The sequence below is a fragment of the Poeciliopsis prolifica genome, unplaced genomic scaffold, assembly GCF_027474105.1.
Source record: "Poeciliopsis prolifica strain line A6 unplaced genomic scaffold, Auburn_PproV2 SCAFFOLD001, whole genome shotgun sequence".
Taxonomy (NCBI): Eukaryota; Metazoa; Chordata; class Actinopteri; order Cyprinodontiformes; family Poeciliidae; genus Poeciliopsis; species Poeciliopsis prolifica.
Genome location: NW_026562376.1, coordinates 22,443,104 through 22,470,377, shown reverse-complemented (window position 1 = coordinate 22,470,377; position 27,274 = coordinate 22,443,104). Strand labels below are relative to the sequence as shown.

Genomic DNA, 27,274 nt, shown 5'->3' with positions numbered 1-27,274 from the left:
GCCGCCAACAAATCAATGTTAGCAGCCGATGTTAGCTTTTTTAGCCAGCTGCCGCGTTCTTGCAGTGTGTGCAAATGGCTTTAAAAGCTCGAAAAGAAAATGCGATATGTTGTGTGGAAACGTCTTTGGCTCTTTTGTAAAATGGCCAGCTGGACACAAAGTACGCTTTTTCCACATATTTATCGGGCGCCAAGCTTAAAGAACTCGCCGAGTTCATAGCGGTAGCTCCCTAATGGAGGAACCGGACAGAGCTCCGAAACATGAATGCTAAGCTAGATTTGACTTGGAAAAGAAAACGCCCTGCCATTTTAAAAACGGGAGATTTTGTAGCAAATCTAGCGTGTTAGTGTTGGGCAGCCATTTTGTTTTATTTGCATTACCAGCACAGAAGCCAGGCTCGATAAAACCGACAAACGAGAGAAACTGACATTTGCTCACAGTTCAACAACGAACCAACCATTTTTTAGCAACTCATCGAAATGAAACTATTTCCCCTTCCTTGTTTAAAATTGTTTAAAACAAAAGAAACAAGATATTTCTTGTAGACGTTTTTTTTATTCTAGTGGAACGTTAAGTCTTCTTCCTGCATATTGTCACCGTCCTACAATAACGGCCTCAGTCTTTTTTCTTTTCTTTTTTTTTGCCAATGTGTGACCTCAAAGAAAACCAAAAATTGAATAGCTGGAAAAAGCATGCAAATGTTTAGGAAGGCCAGAAATCCGTGCAGCTTCTTGTTCGGCGCTCTGCTGGACGGAGCTGAAAGGAGCCAAAATCGTGGCCGACGTTCAGCTGAGGAGACTTCAACTTTATTTCATAGCTCGCGGCAGAAATCGAATCACCGGTCAAATTGTTGTTTAAACAGATGAATGAAACTCCGGTTCGGGTCGTCGTGGTCAATAACACGACGGGTGTGTTGTGGAACATTTCTCCGCCTTTGAAACATCCTCATTGTAAAACACGTAGCCAAACTTCCTTGACCTTTTCCACTGGCCCGACTCAGGGGAGGAGGGAAATCTGGTTGGAATAAGTGAATATAATCTTATCAGACCTCAGGTGAGGCGCACACAAAGGTCTCGGTTCTAAGCACAGCCAGTCTACACATGCACCACACACACACACACACACACACTACCTAAAGCCCTCCATCTCAATAGCCTTATCTGTGATGTGCAACTGATGAACTCCTGCGAGTTTTGCCTGTGGATGAACTGCTGGAGGGACAGGGGGCTCGGTCCGTTTCTCTCAAGCTGGTAGATAAGTGCCGTCTGTCAGATTGATTGACGTTTCAAGAGACGGGACAGGCTCTGCCATGGCGGAGGGCCTGCACCTTCCAGCCACACACGCTCTCCCTGCCTTTTTCCCAAGACTGGCTTCAAATGCAAAACAATCTGCAGACATCAGGAAGGACAACACAATCCGCTTGGCAACGATTTGAATATTGACGCAATTAGCTTTCAGACACGAAAAGCCGGTGGAAGGGATGCACTGGTAATTGGGATTCAAGAAACAGGCCTTGACTCAGTGGCTACTGTCAAAGGAACAGCGTTATGTAAAATTGACTCTTTTGAGCTTTACATCATGCGGCTTTATTATTCCCTCGTAGAAAAACATACAAGGAGTGTTACTTTGACCTTTTTCATGCACGTTTGAAAAATACTGTAATCTCCTGTGACAACCTGTGGAAAACGCCTGAATCGTTACTTGCTTCTCCACTGTTAGCACTTTTAGCAGCACGTTCACGAGATAGATTGATTGACAGCGCTGAGCCCCGCCTCCTGGCTCTAATTGGTTGTTTTCAGTCAGGAGCGTTTCTTCAGTAGCTCAGGGAGGAGGAGATCCATCTTTTCACAGATTATACGACTCCTGGCAAACTGTGAACAAACGTTCAAAAACACATATCCTTTAAAAAAGTTACATGCTTTAAGGGGAAAAAACACTATGACAGTGTTTTTTTGTTGTTGTTGTTGTTGTTTTTTAGCACTTTAGAATAATTTTTGAAAACAACTTTACAACCTTTAACTGAGACCTTTGTATATTTTGATCCTGATAATTGGCCCGTGCCTTTCTGGCACATAAAAGTCAGGGTCAGTGGAGATGAAGCTGGGAGCGCCTCATCAATAATATTGATTTAAGACATGACATGATTCAGTCAAACATCATAATCCTGTGTTTTTAGCAAAAAAATAAATAAATAAATGAACTACGATAAGACAAAGTAGATGGAATAGGCAGTGCAAAGAGTAATTATTTACAGATTTGAATAAATAAACAAAGTCTTTCACAAACATTGTCTCACACTTCCAGCACATCCTTCATAACACCTGGCTTGCGAGAGTAATGAACCCAACTGGGAATCGGCGGCGGCGCAATATTAAAAACCTGCCATGCAGCATGTGCGCTTATCGCTCTCCTAATAAGGCGGCAACAGTGAGCCGCAGAATGCATTTTCTTTTCCATTTCAGAAACAAAAACTCATAAATAAATAAGTTGTCCTTTCACAGCGGGGGCTTTGCATTACCTTCTAAATGGAAGAAATGGTAAATTTACTGACACATGCAGCAGTAAACAAAAACTAGTTGCACGTTATAACAAGCAGAGCGAGGACTGTAAAATAGCTTGAAATTTGATAACGGAAAGACTGAAATAATGAGAAAGAAATGGTTCAAATTGAACCACGTGGTTATAAGAATAGTGCGTAAATCAAGTTACCAAAATATTCCCCTCACACCTTTGACAAAAATATTTTTTTATTTGAGAATACCACAAGTCGGTCCACATTGTTGCAGCGAGGCAAAGTATCCTGAGTTGTAGATTTTTAATATTATCTTGGTTTTCAAGTTATTGCAGAAGAAAATATAATTAGTTGCTCCAAACAGACCAGGAAGTACCAAAAAGTATTCAAACATTGAAGATATTACACAAAACAAACCTTTGCCTCAGATTTTTGTTACGTTTTATTCACAGAAGTCCTTTGAATCGATGGTTCAAATCTGCTAAAGTCAGAAGCAATGAAATGACAAGTGGGTGTTGCTGAGCTAAAATTAGCCTTGTAGCGCACCAGGGCACAGTGTCAGGCTCCTTAACCCTTTTCAGTTTCCGTCTTAATTTCTTATTTCAGCAGCTTTTTTGCACAAACTTTTGATTGAGAGGAACTCCTAAATGTTACAAACCTCTAAAGTTAGCATGCGGCGTAACAAAACTCAACTTATTTGTAACAATGATTCCTGGTGCTTAATATTATACCATTGACATCCTCTCCTATGAGGCCACTTTTGTACGAAAGTGTTTGCAGGTTGCGTCTGTTATCGATTATGGTTTGATGTGATGTACTAGAAGTTCAGAGAACACAGAGATAATGGCAACTTAATACATTATTCATTCAACAAACGGAGTCCTCCGCACTGACAGGAGCCACTGGTGTAGCAGTCAGCCATCTTGGTTTGAGTGAGTTCAGATTACGATTTTCGTATTCCGCCTTAATCCTCTTCTGACCCAACATGGCTGCCAAGCAAGGAGTTCCATTTAAGATCACTTTAAAATTACAAGCCCCTTCCTTCTTTGGTTCACTTTGTCTTTGTGGTTTGTTTCCCACTGTGAGGAAAAGGCACCAGGATTCTCTTGCAAGTGCACTAAGACCCAACAGGACAAATGAGCTTTCACATCTGAAACAAATACTGGCTGCGTTTCCGTTGGCCAGAAAATCACACAAATTAGAATCACAAAAATAAATTCGCTAAACGGACACGCGGCAATTTTGTGAGCCGTCGAATTTTGTGATTGAAAAAAAGATTTTGAGCTAGGATGAGGACGCTTATGGAAATTAGCGCATTTCACATAAAACTGCAATGGGAGCAGATCGACGACCGGACGTCACCGCTGGTGGAAAAGACGAAGAAGACGACAGGAAACTGGTGGCGGTAGCTCTGATTTATTTAGACAACTTACAGTTTGAAATAAAAATGATAATTAAAAAAAAAAACAAATTTTAAACCTACGACCACTTTGTTCAGTTTCTGTCAGTAAGGAAGCATCTCCAGGTAGTTATAAAAACCATAAAACAGGAGTTGAGGCAGGTTAACATAACTTGACACAATCTGAAAAGCAACCATTGTTTGGTGACTTAGAAGCTCCCCTGTTGATCTGAATCACGATACTATCACTTATCGAAGAAATTATTAATGTGATTAAAATGGGATGTTCATTTAATTCTCTCAAGCAGGAATTAGTCTTGCTGTGAGCGAGTGAACCGCTCTCAAGAACTGATCTGGAGAAGCTAAACTTTGGTATCAGCTTCCTCGCTTTGTGAGAGTGAAAGACAGAAGAGAGAATATTTTTTCAGACTTATCTGATGAACTAAGAAGTGGTGACCTAAATGTTGTTCCTCTCTTAATTCCCATGTGAACTCGACGGGTGTTTCCTGTTTACTTGTGAGGCAGACGCCATCAGTGAGACGACGCGCCTTGTGAGGACTTTAAACTTTTTTCGCGGTGTGTCAAAAGTGACTCCACAAAGTTATATGGGTTTTTGGTTTGAAACGAGTTTGGGAAATTGCTGAAATTGTAGCTTTTTTTATTTTTTATTTTTTTTCCCTCTTTTGTCTTTAAAGACGTTCGAGCTCGTTCGACGAGCTACCAACACTGATTTTAATATCCGTGTTAAAGTAAGACAACTGAGACTTGTTTTCTGTGTTTCTTAATTTAAAAATCTAAAGCAAGAAATTACTGATTTGTTAATAATCAATGGCTGCATATTTCTGCGCTCTGGAATATAATTGTGTTTCCATCCGTTTTGTAAAAAATGTAATTCTTTTGCAGTGAGACAGCGGCTATGATTGATTGCTGTTGAATTTTTATGCAACCTTACTAAAGACACGGGTAAAAGATTAAAACTCAATGTTTTTATTATTATTTAATATGCATATTATTACACACTGGATCTGGGTTCCTCATGAAGCCACAATAACGTCGAGGAAAACAGCCTCTCACTAGAGTCTCTGTGTCTTTTCTGTGGGTAGCCTGCTTTTTTCTTTCCCTTTTCCTGTTTTTATTTTGATTTTTTTTTTAGCTGTAAGCGTTCGGTTAATTAAGATTGACTGTGTGTAGCCATGGGTTTCTCTGTGGTGTGGCTCTGTGATGCAGTGTGGAGTTGCGACCTGCGCGCTGGCGCTCCCCGCCTCGTCCCTCTGGGACCAGGAACGGGCTGCATCACTCTGAGGCCTTTAGCGAGACTGATGAGGCAGAGAGGATGCAGAACCTTGAACTGCAGTTTCTCATTCTGATATTTAGACGAAATCATTCAACGGAATCTCTCTTTTTATTATTATTATTATTTCCTAGCGTAAGAGTAGGTAATAATGTAAAAAAAGAAAACAAATACATTTAATATTTTATACATGACAGAGTTTCCTTTGACTCGTGCAGGAGGATTGTGCTGAGCTTGGGAAGGAACGGAGGTGGGTCCTTGTGACAGGCAAAGCTCAAATCTTTCCACCCAATTCTCAAGTGAAGTACAAGTCCTAAGTGAGAAATTTTAAGTCTTAAACAACACATTTGATCAACTGTGAATTGAATTAATATTTGACATGATTTTGTTTGCCAGAACAACAGGAGGAAGTACATTTCAAAAACGTTAAAAAGAGTCCTGGATTTGCTTTAGACGGTAAATATTACCCAGTAAACTGAGAAGCTGATTAAAGTGGAAATAAAATATATTTCACTCGGGTGAATTTTTGGCTTCTGTTTGGATTTCTTTATTGCTTTATTATATCTTGTCGTTTTTGTTCATGCTTCATTTGGTTCAGCTATTCTTAATGTTTGTGATGTTTTTGGGGATTTGTTCTGTTCAATTTAATATTCATTTGTGTTACTGTGTGTTTTTCTTCCTCCCTTACCTTTCCCCTTTGTTTTTGTAAGGAGCTGTTTCTCATCTCCCTTTGTGCCCTACTTAGTCCCTCCTCCAGCTTTTGTCATTTCCACTCCCTCCTCTGTAACAAAACAACAACATTTTTTTAATGTATTTTACAAAATAAATGAAAATATACATATTTATAATGAGCTGCAACAATGCAAACCTGATTTAAAGAGCTGGCAAATCATAAATGTTGAGGCTCAAGTACAAAACCTTGGGGAACATCAAGATTAGCATCAACCACTTCAAAATAAACACAAAATAAATAAAAAATTGCTTGATTACTTTATTACCTGTATGAAATATTTTAAGTGTTAAGCAATTTTCAACAAAAAATTGAATATCTTTTTCTCCATCCCTTCGAAGATATAAAATATTCCTAATTAGATCGAATTAACTAATAAATAATCCTCTCAGATTTGATGTTCTGGGAAACATTAAGCAGAGAGCATGCCTTGTCTCGAGCCTGTTTAAGAGTCTCTTGAGGAGACCGAAGGCACAATTTGAAACGAAATGACATAAACACATGACGCTAAATAAATGTGAGCGCACCGTTACGCAAAGGGCTGAAATGACTTAGTGGGTAGCAGCGGCCACACGTTTTACTGGTCACTTCCCAGCCAAAAGTGCCTTTGTGTGCAGCACTGCCTGTTCTCGCAACGGCTCCCCGGGGCGATTGCTGTAAACAAGAATATGCTCTTATGGAGGAACGTGGATGAAAGAGAAAGATGAAAGAGAAGGAATTCCTGCAAGGAGGTCAGCTGAAGTTTTGCCGTCCTGTTGCGTACTGTGACACGTTTGAATATTAATAACGACAGAGGTCAACTAAGGTAGCAAAGCCGGCGGGGGGGGCCTTTGTTTTTGTTTGTTTTTTTCTTCTTTTTTAACTGCGAAACACACATCAAACACCAGACAAAGAAGCAAACTTGGGAATAGACTAAAAGTTTTTGGTTTCTCAGAAAAGGTTGCCTAAGATTCATGTTTATAGTGCAGCTCAGCGTATAGTTTAAAGAAAAAGGTGGTGGATGGTCAAACTTTTTGCACTTTGTCGTGTTGCAAGCACATACTGAGATTGGTTTACTGAGACCCAGAGAAAATACACACCGATGATACAGTTACAGATGAGTTTAAACCGGGGTAAAGTTTTAAAGCAGTGTGTAAAGCTTTGGACGTCACAAGGAACTGGTCTCAGTCCGTCTTCTGAAAATGGAAAGACTGGGGAAGACCTGTCAACCCGATTGACAGGTTGTCCGCCGTTAACCAGCCATGAAGTCCAGCATCAATCCAGGTGAATCTGTTCAGAGCCAAAAGTTGTACATTTCACAATTCTGGCCCGACAACAGTCAGAACTGCCCTACAAAAGCCATAAGCAAACATGGCTTTTTGGGGTTTGTGGCAACTTTTTCAGATGAAAAATTCAAGCCAAGCACACAAGTTCAATCGAGATACATGGCGGCAACAGAATCTCGGAGGCTGGCCAGAGTCAACTCTGCTAGAGGCGTCAAAAGAAGTGGGTAGAGGTCCACTTTCTATCAGGAAACAAGACCAAGCACACTCCCAGGTGTTGAAGCGGATCTCCACTCTTCTCTGCTCTTTTTGGGATCCCACACATCAATATTTTTATCAGAAGGTGCATAAAATGGGTTTTCTGTATTGGCCAGATCTTTAATTTTACTCAACTGGAAACGCAACTTGCCTCCCATCTAACAGCCGATGAGTCAAGGAAGTCACATTTCGCCTGACGTTGGAGAGGCTGAGGTTTTCTCCTCATGGTTCTCCGAGGGAACAGAACCTGGAACCAGCTGGGATCCAGACACAAAAGACTTTACACCTGACGCAAGACATCCGAGTCGGTGATAATGGCGTTGTTTTGTTTCTTTTTGTTTTCACTTGTCCAGTATTCTGGTTGACCGACTGACCTGGTATTAAAAACATGAGCTTTCTGGGATTCGTGTTGCCCCCATATTTGCTCAACAGACACTTTATGAATAAAGAAAAACATACAACTGGAACTTCCATGTAAGGGTTTAGCTGTGTTAAAGACGTCCAAACAAGCTCAAAACCTAAATCCAACTTGATGGCTAGAGACTCTCTTTAACTGAATTTGAGGTTGTTGTTTTTTTTTAACAAAAAAAAGTAGGTAATAATTCTGGACATAACGCAGCATAGAGTAAGAATAGCTTTGCGAGGTATTTGAGATGTGTTAAGACCATCTTCTCCAGCTCTCTGCTGTACGCCGAGTCAGCAGGGTGAAGGCGTTTGATGCCGGGAGACTGATTATGCTGATGTGGCAAACAGAGCCTTGGACGGTGTGGCGGTATGGAAGACGCCACAGAGGCTATTCGGTGATGGGGTCAAAAGCTATCAGGCCTTGTGTGACACTCTGCAGACAGAACCAGAGCAGCCCTGAGCCACAGACTGAGATGACAGGAAACCGGGTCAGGACTAATCAACGTCGGCTGGCGCAACATCCTCCCGGATTAACAGCAAAGTCAGCTTTGCATGATGTTAAGAGAAATAACACCGGTTGCTATGTTACCTTTTATTTCTCAATCACTTCGGTCAGCAGCTTTTCCAGTTCATTTCCACAATACGGGTTGTTTGTTTGTGCTAAGCAAGAGTTAAAGACAAAAGTGTGCATTAATAACTGGCGCATCTGGAGCCATTTCGTTTCCCGCGATAAGCTCTGGATTTTGTTTGTGTGGGGGGCGAAAAAAAATAAAAATAACAGCCACAATTACAAGCATTAACAGATCCTATGGGGTCCGCTCTGTTGTCACAAGAACAGGCGGCGTTTGGTGTTTTATGCGTGCTGTTTGAGAAAGCTGACGCAATTCCCCGCTCTGCTGTGATGTCACTGATGCTAACAATCTGGCTTTCATCTTTTTCAGCTTCACTGCATGAGCAGCTGCAGCTGGATGGCTGCTTCGCTCTCCCTCCCTCTGTCTCTCCGTCTCTCTCTAAGCCTGCCTCATTTTGTTCGGCGAGGCAATGTGCCGATTTTTACATATCCTCCGGGCCCGTATAAAAGAAACCTAATTTGACGAAACAATGTCAAATTCTCCAGTGACATGTACCAACCGTGGACCTGCTAGATCTGATCAATTATGAAACAAGTAACATCAGTCATTGACTCTCAATACCCGCTTGTCCAAGCACATTTTCCCAGCTGTCTGTCTGAGCCCTTCCAAATCAAAGCCCTCTCCTATGAGCTTTGACACAATCTGGCTTTGTCTCGCGAAAAAGGAAGCAGTCTTCTTGGACTTTTTTTGTTTTTGTTTTACTCGACAGTGAGGCCATTTAACATAAGATGTTGTGCAAATGTGGCTGAATCGTAAGACAATTGACGGAGAAGATCAACAATAGCTGTAAAAAGAAATTTCAAAAGATGTGAGCTGCGTGATTTGTGTTTTCGATAATGGATCAGTAGCAAAGAGATAGACGAGATGGATATGGAAACGATACAAACACAAACTGAGCAGCATCGTTTTTAAACAAGGTGTGTACGTCTGCGCACAGGAAACGCTGTTTGCTGTTTGTTTACAAGAGGACGTGATCATTAGCCCAGAGTGCGTGCAACACATAGTTCTTCAGCCTTTTCATCACTTTAAATTGCCACGGACTCCTAACAAATCTGCAAACATCACAGCGCCGTTGGCGGTGTAATCCCACTTGAAAAGAAGGCAATAATTTTCAAAGGCGTTCTCTGTGTTTAAATGGCCTCCGTCGGAAAACTCATCACATCTCCAGAAGATGAGCCGAGTCGTGGTTTGAAAGCATTGGCTAACATTTCTATAACGGTAATAACTCAGTTGACTCTGGGAACTGATAATTAAATGCTGCTCTTGTTATCATGACTGTGTTGTTGAGCCAGTAAGAGTGAAGCACAAATATCCCCCTAAGTTTTTGTTTGAAGGCTTGTGCTACTGTTGGAGTATTGCAGTGTTTTCATGATATAGAAAACATTTGATCTCAATCATATGTTGATAAAAATGACCAAGATTTATTTCCTATTGCTAACAGTAGGTAACAAATTAAGGAGGTGATTAGTTATGTTTTGCTAGGTATCAATACCAGCCTTCCTCAATGAGGCGTTCAGGGTACGAGAAAAGAAACCTCTCTTTTAGGGTGGTCTTATCAACGCAGCGAGTGTGAAACAGACGGGTTTGTAGCTTGCAAGGCAGAGTGCTGTGTTTGAAAGCTGCACTCATGTGCAACGGAGCCAGTTAAAGATGACTGCAAGATTTCCACATCTGCTAGATAAAAATACCACTCAGATTATTATTATTATTTTTTTTTACCCCCACTCTGCAAAATGACACAGTGCGCCAACACTGCTCTGAAATCTCATTTAAGTCTGACACAAATCATGAGTAACAGCCGGAATCCCATCTCCATTTGCAGAGCAGAGTTTTGACTGAAGAAGCAAAAGCAGATGATTTTTTTTCTTCTTTTTTTCCCCCCTGTGTGCTAAATTTGAAACTTAGCTCCGCTGATCGCGGCTCGTGGTGTTGGTCGGAGGTCTGCACACACACTCATCGTTGACACAAACGACATATTAACAAAAGGATTTAAAAATGAATCAACCGGGTTTTTTTTTTTTCCTCCTCTGAATTAAATTTTTCTCTTCTTGCTCGCCTGGCGGTGTTGAGTGGTGTTGCTGGATCTTTCCCTCTGTTTTGCATCTCTCAAATACATTTATGTTTAATATAAAGACCTCGTGTCGGACACTTTCAGCCACTTCTTGCTGGTGTTTCCATTGGACAATCCACAGCACAACTCTTTTCCTCTTAGCTCTTCACCTACAAACTGGTCGAGCTGGTATTTAATTCAGCTGCCAGTTGAGACACTGAACTGTGTTTGTCTCAAAGTTCACTCTCGGATGTTTGCTTTCTGGTGGTGTATGTCAGGGCCTCTCGCTCCTTTTTGAGCTCCTGTTAAATTCAGCTTGTGTTGCTTGACAGCATCTTGAGAAAGTTCAGGTTCCCTTCCTATTTATGTCCTTATGTGGTTCTGTTTTGAAAGCACAGTGGTAGACTGATGGGCCTTTACAAGAAACACATTTATTTCTGGACCTTTTAGCAATAGTTCATACTTTAGACAATGAAATAACCCTAATTTGAGAGAGTAAGTCACTTCAGATATTAACCCACTCCTAACTAAAGTAGCCCTAACTTCAGGTACAAAAGGACCCATAGCTTCACATACTAACATAATGCCAACGTCTGGTACTAAATTAAGTCTTATTTCAGATATAAAGACTTTAGGAATGTCAGGTTTTTGCAACCCAGCTCGCAAAGGTTTTTCCAAAGCCAAACTTCCAAGGCTTTTCAGTGTAAACAAAGTTGCAAAGCATAGTTGGCATTTCTTGTGCACCGCTCGGCGCATTCGAGAAAGTCATTCAAATGAGCCAGAACTCGTTCCCACTTTGATACCCACCAAGTACGTGCACCTTTGTTGATAACATTTTAATTAGCTCTAGACCCTCTTTACTTGTGCGCACGCTGACAGAGGGTTCATTATATTCCTATTACAGGGCTCTAATTCAACGTCTGTTGCGTTATTGATGTCTGCGATTCACACTGACGCGCCACGCACACACACTGCGCCGTCGAAAATCAGAACCGAATTCACACTCGTGGCACATGATTATTTGCAACATAAAGTGGGTTTTGATGGCCTTTTACGTGTGGCATCATGATTTTTATCTTCTCTGCACTTCTTTATTCAGTTGGTTTATGAAATCGCTTGTACTTAATGACTGATTATTTTTGCCGTCATGTAATGCGTCATTGTTTTACAGTGAAATCCACTTGTTTCTATCCCAAAAGTGGACTTCTATTGAAAAATAATCCTCAGTGCATGGATTCTGCAGGAAAGATGAATACGAGTTTAAAAGAGTAGCAATAATTGGATTTTATTTTCTCAAAAAGTTGGCTTCCTAGGCAGGATGAAGCAGCTCCCTGACTGTGGCGAGAGCCATGCACCAAAAATAGCCTTAAGACATCCATAAGAGTGTGAGAATCCGTTGTTTGTGTGTGCGTGTGTGCGTGTGTGTGTGTGTGTGTGTGTGTGTGTGTGTGTATGCTCTGGTTTTCTAACCAGTTTACAACACAGAGGTTTGAACCTGCCAAACTGCTTTACACTGCAAAAACACAAAATCCTACCAAGTATTTCTTACCTATAACTAATCCAAATATTTTAGTACGTCTGAAGTAAAACAAAACTAACTTACAATAACTTTTCAGCAAGATATGGAAATGTTTTAAATCAATAATTTCTCACTATTGATGAGAAAGTATTAATAGTTCTAGTTCCACTGGGAGATTTGTTGAACTGTAACAACATTTTTCCGATAAGTGAAATAACTTTTTCATAAAACTAAGAAATCGTTGACTTAAACCAAGTTCGTATATCTTGCTGAAAATTTCTCTTGAGTTAGATTTGTCTTCTTTCAAGTGTACGGAGATATTTCCAATAGAAAGTAGGTCAAAAATACTTGTTGAGATTTTGTGTTTTTGCAGCGCAGCCACTGCTGCCTTCTCTGTGTGAATCCTTAGTAAATTAAATCAGTGGTAATCATGGTCACATACCGACGACCTGCCTTGAAAAACGACCAACCTTCAAACAACTTGCAATTTAGAACAAAAACAGTTTTGTCTGGTTTCCAAAGCCGCTCCCTGCCCGTCATTCGAGCCTAAAATCGGAACTGATATTTGGAACCAAGGAACTAAAAAAAAGGAAATCGCATGAATGCCTCGTTTTTGCCAGGAATAATTAGCTGCTGTTCTCTGAAGGAGAAACGCCGCACTTTTTAGTGGTACCTTTGAGAGGGCTCTTTTATGTTTTTTTTTCTTCTTTCTTTACTTCTTCTTCTTTTTTTCTGGCCACAGTAGACTTCAAGGGTTTAGCTCTTCAGGTGCAGCGGCTCTTTATACATTCAAGCTTCTTTTAGATGTGTTTTCATCAGTAGCTCCTGTGCCATTACTGGAGCCTCTAAAAAGCCACAGTGGGGTTTAATTTTGGTGTCCTTAAGCCCTAAAAGGGAGCTTTACTGCACAACAGAGGTCCTTAAAAGTCCAAGACTCTGATTCAGGGAAATTCACCTGCAGATTAATAGAGGTTTAAAGTACCTATATGAGAGTGTAATTTAAAAAGGTGAAAGTCACGACGGTAGGAAAAGAAAGCGGCGGGTGCGACAGAAGCGACGCGGGCGCGTTCAAAGCCGGCTTTGTCTAACGGCGTAGCTGACAGCAGGATGAAAGGATCTGCTACGAGGAAGTAAAGTGTGAGCAATGATTGAGGGAAGGAGGAGAAGTGCACAAAGGAGGAAAAAATGATGGCACCGAATCTAAAATGAGATGTGGTTCCCACTGACCCTCCTTTCCTCTCATCATCACTTTGGTCTTTCCATTTTCTCCTCTGCAGCATGTGTCAAGCGCCAGACAGGTTGTATCTGCTGTCGAGATTATTTGCGCATGTAAGCAGTAGTGGAAGGAGTGTAGGCATCTTCGGTTGTGTTTGGATACGTGTGTTCCCTGAAAGGCAAAAGGCTGGACTGAGAGCAGAAGCAGGAAGAGACGACAGAGACAACCTGTGCTTATGGAAAGAACTGGTCGAGTTGCTCAACGCGACATTGTCGGGTTTGAGATCTCATAACTGTGTTAATAAAAATAAGTGCCACTTACGGTATTTAAGGTCATGTTGTGTGGTCAATGCGAGATCCTTAAACATACAAAAACCATGAATTGGAATGGATTAAATCGTACCGTCTTCAATTGCGAGGAAAGCTAATTGTGTGCTAAAGGCGAAAGGGGCAGAGATGGAGGAACAAGTCCACAGACGAACACCCTGGCAGTTCTTAAGGAGATGCGAGGCAGCTAGGTTTCCTTGGCGCTTCTTACAATACAACCTCTTCTATCATACCCTCAATTTACACTGCATGCGTCTCTGCTCCACTGCGCACTTTATCAGCGCAGCAGAATCTTCCCTGAAAGTGTCAGAAACTGTCAACAGACTTCCTGACCCGGGTTGACAGTTTCCGTGAATTTGTTGAAAAGCAGGTAACAAAACAAAACGTGTCACAGGAACATCAACATGGACAAGACTTGAAGGCCAGAGATTACAGTATGTATGTTTACATATGTCTCAGGGTTTGGATGCTGATCTGGAGGCCGAATCCACAATCTGCGCAACTTCAGTCAAAGACATCGCCACCATCGTCCCTGGGACGTTTCCCGACAAATGACATGAGAGTCAATCTCAGAGGTGATACATGGATGAGAATTTTTTTTTTTTTTTGATTGATTTAGTTAAATTGATTAACTTGCTAACTAGCGGACACAATGAGGAATGTCTGGAGATGGGCTCGGCAGGATTTTGTTTTTGACATGACGCTCCCCGCCCACTAAGATGGCACTTTGCTCAGTGCTAACACAGCTAGCCCTTCCCAGAAGTGCAAAAAAAAAAAGCCATTTGATGTTCCTGGATTGTTCATATTAATCTTTCTATGCTAAGTACTTGACAGTGCAAAAATAAACAAAAAGAACTGCTTGATGCTTAAAATGCTTTAATATACTTTTTGACACTGTTACTTTTTGTAATTTTTAAATAAAATACATAGTTTTGATATATCTGATACCTGTAAGGCTGACTATGAACAAGAGCTCTTCTTCTAATCTGAAGACATAATTCAAGGAAGATACTAACTGCTCAAAATCACACATTTGATTTCATTTGTTTTTCTTTCGATTTCTCAAAATGTATACAATATAGCATGGCTTTTGATATCCAGCAGCGTCCATTATATTTCTAGTATTTTTGATACATCTGATTACTCACTACCGTGTCCCTCCTCACCTCCGCATTGGCTGTTCGTTTCTTCAACAATTTTGTAGCAAAAGAGCCTTTTTGTTTGTTTGTTTATTTGTTTATACATTGTGTAACTGGGTGCATTTTTTTTCTGCAGCGGTATCGATATGGATTTTTGTTTTTTTAAACATTCCTGCTGGTTTCAGAATGAGAGAAACTCCATCACGTTTAATTAGGGGAGCGGTGGTGTGCACCAGGCCATATGGGGATAGTGCATCTGTTCACTCAGCATAGCGCGTACGACATGAGAGCATAACTTCAGCAGACATCTTTAATCTCACTCAGGCTTACTGATATTAACACGCAGTGCAAGAAGGATGAGCTTTTCACCCGTAAGATTTGAGGAATTTGCTCGACGTATCAACATGGAGGAAGTCACGCTTATGCAGAGCAGAACTTACTATTTAGGGAAATAAAGTCAAAGGTTTGTTCAGGCTCTGATTTCCTTTCTTTTTTTTTTTTGTTTAGTTGTGAAATCTGGTGACGTATTTACATGCTTTCCTAATTTTGGAACCAATATAATCTTTAGGATCATGTTGATTAACCTGAGGAGCACTTGAAAGAAGGAATCCCTATGATTATAGTGAAAAAAGGGCCATCTATTCATCCAACTCATGAACTAGGTCCACATATCGGCTTCCACTACGCACAAGATAATTCTTGTGAAAGATACCGATTCCATAGATAATTATAGGAGATAAGTCATTGACAAATATGTGTGAAAAGCTTACCCCCCCACCCCCCACCCTCCTCCTCAAAATAGCTGTAAGCTTTAATCAAGCCAACTGAGAGTCTCTTCATACTGATTTTCAATTAGGCTGATGGTGGAAAAATAAATAAATAAATGAAACCATTAAAACTCAATTGAGAGTCTGCTTCATATGCAAGATTACATCTCACCCATAGTTTTTTTCCCCTTTTTTTTCTCTCAGTGAACAATTTGATTAACAATTAATTTGTTTTGAAAGCAGAAAATGGCTCTTAAGACGCTCGAGTGAAAATGCCAAGGAAGCGACTTGCGCGTTCGGTAAGGGAAGTTGTCGTGTAAGTGAAGCACTGATCTCAGTTTCCCGACCGTTCCTGGAAAAACTCCCAAAAAACAACAAAAACAACAACAAAAAAAAAAAACGCATCCAATTTAGTCACAAAGATGGAAGAATTTTCAATAGTGCATTAATTTTCTTATGTGTTCCCTTTCTTACCGAAGTGTTATATATTATAGAAGTTAAAATTTAAAGCGCACAGTGTGTTGCACTCTACGCATCGTCTCCAGTGAAACCTTCGTACGCATCTAAGTTTTCTATAATTTGTATACATAATCTGCAAAAGAGCTCTTGTGTACAAAACCATTAGAGAAAATCCATTGTCTCACGCTGCTCTGTTTCTTTCTGCAAAAATAAATATAAAAAATAAAAAATTTAAAAAATTACACTGGGCTGAAACCATCTCACGAGCCTAATTATGTTTCCTCATAGCACAAAATTGCGGTGCTAAATCTTGCATGCCCTTTAGCCATGGGTGCTGCTGTGTGTCAACAGAATTATGTATAAGGATGGCATCTGACCTGCTCCCCTCATAAGGCTGCTGATTGCCGGTTCTTATTACTTGACTTCATATTGATTTCACAGCGTGTCAGCATGTGGCCATGATTCACGGGCGCTCCAAGTGCCGGATCAACATTTTCCCCCCTTTGCGATCCGACCCGATAGGACTTTGGCGGCCGCGTCCTTGGACCAGCTTTGTAACATTAACCCAGGTTTACAGCTGTCATTATCCCCGGCTGATGACAGAAAATGTCAATTACAAACAAGTATTAGTTACAAGTCCTCTATTGATTTTTTTCACTGGTATATATATATATATATATATATATATTATATTATTATATATATATATATATATATATTATTTTTTCAATCCAACAGGAAGGTCAAAGGTCATTGTGCACGCTGCTTTCGACCCATCTTTGAGGTGAAATAATTGTATCCTCAACAGAGGAGGATGACGTGTCTCTAGCAATTGCCGTAAGAAGTTTCTTGACATATTTTCACAACAGGAAGTCATGCTATTATTGATGCAAAAACAAACAAACAAAAAACCACTGTCTGTAGTGACAGGATGCCAAACACATCGGGCGATTTATGAAACACGTTTTGAAATTTAGGGAAAATGAGGAGGTAATTGAGCCATTTCATTCCAGTGTTTTGTACCTGTGGTACATCTATAAACTGCAGGACAGCGGCCCTGGAGGACTGGAGTTTGACACCTGTGCTCTACACTATAGTCCACTTCCTGATTTTGGAGCAGCCTCCGGTCTGCTTGGTAATCCACATACGCATTCAAACCGAACCAGATTTCACTTCAGCCAAACTGAGGCAGAGTTTTGTTTCGGTGGATGCGGAGCCCCCTCCAAAAAAGGCAAAAAAAAGAGTTTGCCTTTTTTTGGTCCGCATCAAGAGTTTGACTGAGGATACATACCTCCCCAAACTACCTAGTCTTCCTGGACAAAAGGACGAGAGTTCGACTGAAGTGGACTAAACGTGGCTAGTGTGAATGCAGCCTCACTTTATTACCATCTGACTGAAGAGGCCGCCATGCGATGTCTCAACTTTGATTTCCAGCTCAGGCTGGTGTGAGTTGGATGGAATTAGCTCAGCGGTGAAAGAAGATGCAACTAAAATCTACTGTTACTTTCACACTAGTTTAATTTGGTTAAAAATATCAAATGGGAATCAGCATTTATTTAGTCATTTGTTTGGCTAATGGGATTTGGGGGAGGAAACTAAAAAGAGGGAGCTCTGGCTCATGTTGCTTCATTACCGCAGGATTATTTTTATGCTCAATGAGACCATAAGTATTCAGTGGATGTATCACACAGTTTTCAGCTGCTCTGCTGGAATTATATTTCATTGTCCTGTCATCCATAATATAACACCCCAAAGTGCTCCAGCCTCCAGATTTCATAATTTTCATGTGACTGCTGGGAGTGTGTTTGGACTCACACTCGTACTCGTAAATGTCTTTCCTCAGGCGCCCCTGAAAAATGTGAAGTGAAGTTTTGTCCAGTTTTTACACCAACAAGCGTTCACGGTCTATCCATAAATGTCATCTTTTATGCATCCCTTACACTTATGCAGCACTTTAGAAGCGCGCTCTCATTTTTCACAGTCATCATTACTGTCCTCAGGAAGTCAAAGCCAAAATAAAGTCCTACAAAGTGACCTTGATTATTCTGGCTCCTCGCCATTTTCAGTTCAAGTTATTTCGATTTAGACATTATAGACAATCCTATCTGACTTTATTTTCTTCTTGGCTTTTCTTTCCATAAAGTTCGCAGCCTCTGTGGCCCAAAATTGTGGCTTTTTGTAGGTTCATTATGTACCTCTTCGCTACTTTGCTGAGTAACGTTTGATTACTGTTGTGTTCGCGTTGAGCTACAAGCTTGTCGGCGAAGCTATTCTCGCCTAAACCAGCATCTCAAGACTAAGCATGTTGCAGCAACACAGACGTCCCCAATGCTAATGCTAGCGTCCAGCGTTTTTTCCAATTTGCTCCATGAATGATCAAAGGTTTCTGCTCACTTGAAGGTGTTGAGTAGAACTGTGCACCAATCTGAATGTTGAAAACCCTGAACAATAGACTTTAAAAAGTGAATATCTTTACTGTTGAGGTCAATATGACATAAGTAAAATATTAGCTGCCTCCACTTGAGTGAGTCTAGTTTCTTTCTTGCTTTAACTCAGTAAAGTTGCATCAACTTTAGTTGTCCAGTTGAAAACACTTAAATGAAGAAGCAGCAACTTTTTGGTTTTTTTTTTACACCGAGTTGACTGTCTTTAGTAATTGTACCAGACTCAAAATGGGGTTGGGGTAATTTTATTCACTCCAAATGCATTTTTTAAAATTTGCCCCAGCTTAACTTTTTTTAATTAACACATCAAGTTGACATCAAATTTTACATTTTTATAATTTAACTCATTTCTAAGTCAATTTCGCAACATTAATTCTCTTTTTTTCACTATCTTTATTTATTTAATTGTTTAACAGCAAGAAGGGTTTAACTGAAAATGTGATTTATTTGATTAAAATGCAGTTAATTGTAATTATTTCATTACAGACAGTCAACTTGACTAGAAATTGTATTTGGGTCCCATCACTATTTACACGTCTGTCTCGTCTTTTGGTCTCCGTGTCTCTGTTTGCTCATTAATGTCCCCTGACAAACCAAATAGCTGCACTTCAGTGTGAATAAACACACACAGATGGACGCTAACTACGCATTTAAAAGTTTTATTTAAGGGAGTAAAGTAAAATAGGCAGCACAGAAAGACATGTCACACTTCCCCCACTTCTCTTTTATCTGCTGTACAATAAAAACGTGTTTTTTGTTTGTTTTTTTTTTCAGATCGCTTACTTTTTCCAAAACGCAATTTGTCTCTGCATCAACCTCTGAGGCAGAAGATGCTTAATAGGCTGTTAATTATAAAAATGAATCATCTTAAATCTGCAAAAGGAAAAAAAAACAAAAACCGTTCAATAATTCTGCCCCGCCAAGAGATATGGAGCGAGAAGGGTCCAGTACTTCCCGGGGTGTTTTCATTAGAGCCAGCAGCCTGTCCTTCACTCCCTGTCACGTTGCCATGGAAACAGGATGAGAACAAAGGAAATAAATTTTTATTTTCATGCACTGCAAGGACTTGTCAAGTTCTCGGGCTGAGTGCTATAATTTACGAAAATAAAGGAAAGAACAAACCCACACATGAGGCTCAGGAAGTAATCAAGTAAACAGACATATATGGGCTTCCTGTCTGTGAAGGTCAGAGCTCGTCAGAGCCTCAATCTGTTTCGGCTGCCAGGGTTTTGAATGGAAAACTGTCAGAAATGCAAATATTCATATGTAGGCTTTGCTCAATTAAATAATTCAAAAACTTCAATTGAAAGTACGTGTTGAATCTGCACTGTCTGGGAAATGGGGAGTAAAGAAAAACTTAATAGTAGCTTGCGCAAAATGTTACAGGAAGCAGTCGGCCAAATGTGGAGTTTCTGAAAAGTACGTAGAGAAAAGTGATAAAGATTTTACAGAACGAGACGCCGTCTGTGAGGAATCCTCCAGAAATGTGTTGTTCTGATGCGCATTTATAAAACATTGATAATAACGTCTGACGGCACCGGAGGGCGGCTTGTTTCCGCCGGCGGCAGCAGTTGCCGTCTGATTTCCAATATCTGAAATGTACATTGTGTGAGCTTGTTTGTGGCACGCCTGACGCAAATGTGAGCATTTTATGTCAGCAGATTATCAAGAGGCAAACAAAAACTGAAAGGCAGATCAGTCTCCAGCTGTCCCCTCTTTCCTTCCTTTCATGTTATCATAAACGTCAAAGTTTTGCGCTTGAAACGATCAAATAAATGCAGGCGCTAACATCGACACGAGGGTTTGCTCGAGGTTTCTTCTGTCGAATTGCGTGGAAATCGAAGCTTGAAGCGTTGAATTTCACTCGGGTGTTTGTGGGTTTGAAATTCTGGGGCAACCTGATGTGCTCCGAGTCACAGTCAAATGACGCGTCGCGCATGTATTTGTAGGAAAGTCCAACCGTTTTAAGAGATAATTACGCAGCTTCCAGACAGACAAAAAGGATGTGTGCTCTGAAAGACCGGAACTAGTTTTCGGAAGAAAAAAAAACCATCTGCTAAAAGCTGTTAATAATGTTGGCGGTAAAACATGCCAGGAATGTCCCAGATGGCAGAACTCATCGCCTGGCCCGGTACTTTTGGGGCGGGGGAGAATTGTAATCCCATAAATGTCGTTTTCCCATTTCAGAATTCACATGTGATGATTACGGAGTATTTCAACCCACAAGCAGTGGGTAAGAAGAACCACGACAGAATAGCTAACACACAGCAGGTAGAAAATAGAAGCTAGTACAGTAAATTTATGTAAGTTTATTACAATTTTTCTTTTTTCTTTTAAATCAGTTGCATAGAGGCATCATTTCTTTCCGTTAGAAACCTCATCATGTGCATTAATGCTGATTCAGAAACACAATGTCGATGTAAACTTTTCCGTAAGGTTTTCAAGAACTCCTCCGAGGTCAGGACACGGATATAAGATGTAATTAAAATATTCATGAAGTATTTTGATCCCGTCGGGAGAACAAAATGGGACACCACACATTTGGCTTCAGTTGAGTCCCATATTGTGGAACATTTGAATGAACCCTACAGATTATGTCAAGAAAAGCGGTGAGACGTTGACACAGACTTACTCCAAAAGCTTGTGGATGGTTCAAATGAAAAAATAAAAAAACAAACAATTTGAAGGACTAAATGTGGGAGTGTCGCGTCGACATTTATCATTTTTAACGCGTGGATCCGAAAAATATTAAAATAAGATCAAATTTGTTCACCCCCATTTTGTTTTACAAGAATCCTTTGAGGCGTTTGAGCATAACGTTTCCTGAGAGACGTTTATGTACCTCTTGAAAAAAAAAATTCAAAAATGAATATGTTGATGCTCAAAACGCGTCTATAAAGACGTTTCTCTGCCATTGTCACTGTATGGAAGGCAGTGAAATACATGTCTTTGAAGCACAAATACGTATATTTTCTATATTTGTAAAAAAAAAAAAGAAAAAAAAGAAATACACCGTAGAGCGTCGGGATTTTGTGTGTCATCATAACATCTCATAAACCCCCAGTCTCAGGGATTTCATGACTCAAATCTAAAGATGTATTTCTACATGCTTGGCTTTGTGCTGGCTCAGTCTGCAGATCGCCGCACAAAAGGCGGATAATTAGTCACACCTCATTCATCCGGCTGACTCAAGGTTATTTGACTAATTATACTCAGGTAGGGACACTCATGCAAATACGAGCAAGTGGATGGCGGTTCTCTCGAAGCAGCGGAAAGGTCATTGTTTTTCGCTGTTGCAAGGCAAACGTGGTTAAATGGCGCCCGGCAAGACAGCATGGAGTCACGTACGAGACAGAACCCCCTTCCCCCGTCTGGTGATGAACACAAAGGTCATCGAACAATGAACTGATGGATAAATGTAGCGCACGTTAATGAGCGACGTCTCCCAATCCGGCCACATTTACACAATATTTGGACTGATTCGGTTCAACATGAACACGTGTAAACTGCACGGTCTGTAAGTTTTGATTTTAACGTTATGTATATTTTTGGGGGGTAAAGATATGTAGATGAAATTTCACAGGAAAGTTGATTTTGTGAGTGAGAGGGTTCGGCTTTAATTTCAAAATGACTGTGTGGTTCACATACTGTTTCCTGAGTCAGTCCGTCTGCAGAAGTCTTGATGTGTTTCCAATCATCGATCGTTTAAAACCTGTTGCCGTATGCGGTTCTCTGCCAGACGCAACAAACTCCAGCAACTTCTGTGGCTGCGTTTTGATCAACCAGGCTCTGAGCGTCACGTCCCCATTTCACTTGCATCACATGGAAAACTCCAATGCAGACTGCACAATATTCAATTTGCAAAATGAGTCTGACAGACGACAAGCACCTGACAGCACAAACCAGATCAGACACCGGCAATGATTCCAAGCCACGCCTCTCTCAAACTGTTTCAATTAGCCAGAATTTACTGGTTTTGCGTCTTTATTCAGACGAAGTGAACCAGCAGCACAAACACTTTCTGGAGAAAAAAAAAAAAAAAAAAACGACAGAAGTTACCACGTGTCTTGACTAACTCGGGGGTTCCGAAGGACACTAAACAAACTTGAACCCAAGTAGCAACAGAATCGTAGAGTAACACTAAAACTAGCCAAGAATATTTGTGGAACTCTGCTTATCTCTGTATTTTCTCCTTGTAGTTTCCTAAGCTTTCGTTCACGTTTTCAACTGCTTAAACGTTCTCTCCTTGAATCAATGCGCAACACAGGCTATACCTTCACATATCCCCTGTAGATTCAAACAGTGTGAGGAAAACAGGAAAATATGAAAGACCTTTCAAGCTTTGGTATTTGATTAATTAGTAACAATACAGTCGGCACGTTTTAAGGTCGAGGCATGAGTCAAAAGTCTGATATCTGCACTGTTGCAGTCAGCAGAGAGCCGTCAGGATTCACTTCTTCAAACCCATAAGATCTCATAAAGACCTTCATTTATACACAGATTCACGTCAAACATCAAATGAGTGACTTGTTTTCATATGAAGGAAAACCAATAAGGCCTCTGATACGCATACAATCTGTTTAGTTTGCCTTAGGTAAAGGCAGATCTGCTGTATCGTTGTAGCAAGGCAAAGTCACCACAACTAGCACAAGCTAGATGACTGATGCATCGTGGGAGATGAAGTCAGACATGAATAAATAACCAGAGTTCACTACGAAGCCGACCGCAAGCGCAGCCTGAGTGAAACCAAAGCAGACAGAGACTGACTGTTTTTATTGCAGTGGTCACAGTGGGATCCATCATCCCTCTCTTCCTCTCTCTCTCTCACACACACACACACACACACACACACACACACACACACACACACACACACACACACACGCACACACACACACACACACACACACACACACACACACACATGCACACGCATTCACACCCCAATGTGCAGGAGTAGTGGCAAGTGATGGTGTTTTCCACTCAATAAAGTCTGGATCCCATTAGTCCAACTCTCCAATCCTTCTTCTTATTACCTATTTAACTGATAACACTAAATCAAGACACTGACTGAACAACTGTTCATCACCAACAAAAGTGGAATTTACATCTTGCAGCTCGTTTCTAACTTTATAAAAGTTTGTCTTTTTCTCCTCACTGATGTGAACACAGCAAAAGTTACTAATCTTCCCAAGTATTTTTTTTTTTGGTTTAGTTTACAGTGTAACTATGTTTGTGCACTTGAAATAATTCAAAACCTAGCTCTCAGGTAGCTTTTCAGAAAGATGGAGCTGGTTTAGGGTCAACGATTCCTCAATATCGATGAAAGAGTTCTAGTTCGACTGGCAGATTATTTCACTTCTGAGAAGGTATTTTTTCCCAAAAGTGAAATAATATGCCAGAACTTTCTTAAATCAATATTAAGGAATTATTGATATATAACCAACTCCTGTATCTCGCTGAAAAGTTACTTGTAAGTTGTTTTTGTTTTATTTGAAAAAGGGGACGCCTCGGTCTTGTTGTTTGGTCCAGACCAGGATCCAATTCAGTGTATTTACACCTGCACAAAAAGTTCTGGACCTCTGAAGTCTGTGCTGTTTAAAGGAATCCGAAAACTGGACCATTAAATATAATGGTTCACTTTGGCTCCCAACCAGCAACCCGTTAATACACTATTTGTTAACATTTGGTCCTCCAGTATATGTAAGATTCATTATACCTAGACCTTTTTTTGGTTGATTCTTGTTGGTAAATTGATGAAGATTCCCACTTTTGGCTTTTTTTTTAATATATCAACACCTTTAATATACAAATACATTTACTATGCTGTTTGTGGTTCGTGTTAGACCTAAATGTGAACATATATGGGCAATACTCCAGTGCAGAGAAGTGGAACTATTTTCTATTTTGTCTTAAAGCTCCAGGATGTAACTTTTACAAAAATATGTTTTTCACAAACTTGCATAAATTACTACTATGTTGTGAGAGTATAATATTAATAAGAACATTTGTGAAAAAATAACAATTAAACGTCTCTGCCTCCTGCAATCTTCAAAAATGCAGCACTCCAGACAAAAAACAGGATCTCGTCCTTGTCAATCAGCTCGTGTATGCGCCACTCGCATGCTCACTGCTATGCTACAGCTGGTTCACCACAACCTAGCCTGCCACGAATGCTATGCTAGCTAGCATGGCCACCAATGACAGCAGATAAACAGTTTTGCTTCAACAGAAAGTTGTTTCTCTGCCATCAGGACATTTAGCAGCTTGCACACTAGTGTGATTGGCAGCGTTAAAACCCTCCTCCTCGCTCTGATTAGTTTTCTTTTTTTTTTTTTATCAGGAGTGATACATTTCTTCAGACAGCAATTGCAGCTCAGGGGATTTTCCCACAAATTTTGTGTCTCAAACTGTCACCACATTGTGACTCTTTCAATAAATATGGAAAAAAAAATGCATTTTACCACATCACCGTTACCTGAAACATCAAATTGACAACAAAGAAAAAAAACAATAGCCTTTTCATAAGCAAATCAAGTTTTTGGCTGGAGTTTTTCCATCCTTTTAGCTCCGTTGTTGTCTGTAAAATGACCCAGTTTCACGCAGCGACTCCAACGCACCTGTGCCACGGCCATAAAAACAGCGGCGTAAGGGGTTTTAAGCAGCTGTGAACAAAACGAGGACAGCAGGTATATTGATGTCATAAACCATTCCCAGATCAGAAACAGACTGGTGTCGCGGGGCGACACCAGTGGCGTACTGATTACGCAACGTAATCAGTACTGCTGAAACGTTCAGCGCGTCTTTGTTGTCGAACCTGACGGGATGACGCAGAGGTCATGCTTCACACCGGAAGTTTAACGAGACGCAGCAAAGAGATCGAGAGAACGTGTCAGAAAACCCGAGTGGCTCTCGGAGTTTGAAAATCACCAAACGCGGGCTCACTTAGCCAAAAGCAGAAAGCGAAAGGCTCGGAGGACAGCACTTTGCAACACTATCAATAAATAGCGCCTCAAACTCGTTGGAAGTTTTGTGTGCGCCCGCAGCTATTTTTGGGCCATCATGTGTTCCAGGTAACAGATTGTTTGGAGCCGCGTCAAGCTGTGAGCGACGCAGGCGGCAGCAGACACTGCCATGGCTGTGTTACACTCCAACAACAACAACAATAATAATAATAATAATAATAATAATACAAAGAAAAATTTATAATAACAAATATACAAAAAAACAAACAAAAAAACAAAGCAATGATGCTTTCAGAGAACATCAGGACTTTCAGGGCAAAAACAAAACAAAAAAAAGAAAAGGAAAATAAAGCTGCATTATTTTGGTTATCAGTTAAGATTCTGCGGTTGACACAAATAAAATTTAAATGTCAAGCAATTGAAAGTTTTGAGTAACACATTTTGACAAATGCCACAGGAATGAGTCGTTGCTGTAAATGCCAAAGAGCTGGAAATGACAAGATGATAATCCAAACACACGTAGAGTCCTAACTCTGATTGAGAAAAAAAAAAAAAAAAAAGCATAAATAAAATCGCTCAGATTTTTCTTATACATTCGATTTCTTCTGAGGACGAGTGATTGGACCACATTTCTTTCATGGGCTCCAGATTAAAAGTGACCAAATACAAATCACGGTTTTAAGATATTTATTGTGAAAGACAAAAAAATATATATATTTCCATTCATAGTTTTGCTTTACTTTGTGTCCCGTTGAACAATGTCTCAGTTGATTTACAACTATCACAATATTACCATTGCATAAAAAAATTAAAAAATCTAAAATTATCTAGTACTTTTAAAAAAAACAAATTTAGGCACCGATCCACTTTTTTCACTTCTGATACCGATATCTATAAACGCAAAGATAAATGTAAAAAAAGAAGAAAAAAAAACTCCCAAAATAAGTAAGCCTTCTAATCGGCATCACCTCACAGATACACTGAAAAACTCACAATGGAGCTTCAGTAACTTTTCTCGGTACGGTTGGCAAATCTGATGACTTTTTGTTGGAAAAAAACAAAAAGGAATAAAAAAAATCCCGCCGGGGTTTCAAGAGACTCTGACACACACTTTGAGCTTTAAAATGTTAGAAATTTTCCAGTTTGACACAAAAGGCTAATGGATCGCACTTCCAGATGGGTTTCGTCGTTGGCTCGTGACGGAGGTCGACGCAGTTGGGCCGGTCTTCCCTCACGTGACAACGGGGCTGTGGAGGACTTCACTTCTTGCTCCACGCGGTCCAAACGGTTCGCTGGACACGGCTGTCATTTCACGAGCCGTGACTGGCTGCGCTGCAGCACTTTAATCAGCGAGAGGAGAGATATTAAATCAGAGCTCTGACAAATTTTTCAAATTACTCATTCTTGTTGCCAAAACTATCCTACAGTTGTATTTTCATCTCTTGACGCCTTTTGAAATTGCACTTCAGAAGTAATTATGGCTTCCCGTGATTGTAAATGCTAATAAAAAAATTTAAAAAAAAGAAAGAAATGGAAAAGCGAAGACGGTTTTATCCTTGCAGCTAACAAGTTATGTTACTTAAAAGACAGTATCTGAAGAGAGATGTCTTAAAAGCAAATGTCCACCACTGATCTTGCAGAGATGACGGTGCGGCTGTTGAATTAATTTACCTTTACAAAGAAATAGTTTTAACTGCAAAGTGGAGAAGAAAAACAAGAGTCGCGGGCTCAACTGGAGTGCAGTAATTCATCATACCTGAAGTGACTCTGACAACGAAAAGGTCAAATGTCTTTTTAAACACTGTGTAAAAGCTTGTAAGGACTCAGGCTTGGCGACGTTACATTGCCGTGGGAGGAAACGCTGAGCTGTGTCAGCAGAATGAAGAAAGTTTTCTGCTCA

At 40.3% G+C, this 27,274-nt stretch overlaps 1 protein-coding gene across 2 annotated transcripts in view; it reads right to left on the bottom strand.

Moving 5' to 3' along the window:
- Positions 1 to 27,274, bottom strand: part of lingo1a (leucine rich repeat and Ig domain containing 1a) — a 135,396-nt gene that overhangs the window by 87,656 nt on the left and 20,466 nt on the right. Inside the window, exon 2 of one of the 2 annotated variants that reach the window (XM_055031324.1) lies at positions 5,891 to 5,983. The exons of the other annotated variant lie outside the window; for it this stretch is intronic. The gene's annotated coding sequence lies outside the window, so the exon portion shown is untranslated. The remainder of the gene's footprint in view (positions 1 to 5,890; positions 5,984 to 27,274) is intronic. 2 annotated transcript variants of the gene reach the window in all.